Source organism: Nannospalax galili, unplaced genomic scaffold (genome assembly GCF_000622305.1).
Source record: "Nannospalax galili isolate Female #2095 unplaced genomic scaffold, S.galili_v1.0 scaffold481, whole genome shotgun sequence".
Lineage (NCBI taxonomy): Eukaryota > Metazoa > Chordata > Mammalia > Rodentia > Spalacidae > Nannospalax > Nannospalax galili.
This window is the reverse complement of record NW_008345609.1, coordinates 14,105-14,893: the sequence shown is the minus strand read 5'-3', so window position 1 is coordinate 14,893 and position 789 is coordinate 14,105.

The following is a 789-nucleotide window of genomic DNA, read 5'->3' as shown; positions in this document are numbered from 1 at the left end:
TAGGGTGTATTTCAATGGTTAGATCACTGGCATATCAGAGACCTTGGGATCAATCCCTGGTACCAGGGAGAAAAAAGAAGGGAGATGTGTGGAGTGGAGTCCCCCCAACACATGTCTGTGTAATTCATAAAGCCATTTTCCATTTTGGTCCTAGAGCTCCAAATACAACTAAGTTACAACCTTAGCAACACTTCTACTAAAGAAGAAAGTCATAGGGCCAGTGACATGGCTCAGTGAGTTGAGGCACTTGTCACCAAGCCCAATGACCTGAGTTCTCTCTCTCTCAGAACCACATGGTGGAATGGGGGAACTGACCCCTGTAACTTGTCCTCTGACCTCCATATGTGCACTGTGGCATGGATGTGCATGTGTGTGTGTGCGCGCTCTCTCTCTCTCTCACACACACACACACACTCTCTCTCTCTCTCTCTCTGATTGCTTATTTGTAAATCGAAAGACTAATGATTTTTGTATATTGATTTTATAACCTGCTACTTTAACCTGCTACTTTGCTGAAAGTGTTGATCATTTCTAGAAGTTTTCTGGTGGAAATTTTGGGCTCTCTTTTGTATAGTGTCATATCATCTACAAATAAGGATAAGTTGACCTCTTCTTTCTCAATCAGTATGCTTTTAATTTCCTTCTCTTGTCTTACTGCTGTAGCTAGAATTTTAAACACTATATTGAAAAGGAGTAAGGAACAGTGAACATCCTTGTCTGGTTCCTGATTTTAAAGGGAATGCTTCCAGTTTTTCTCTGTTTGAAATGATATTGGCGGTAGGTTTCTTG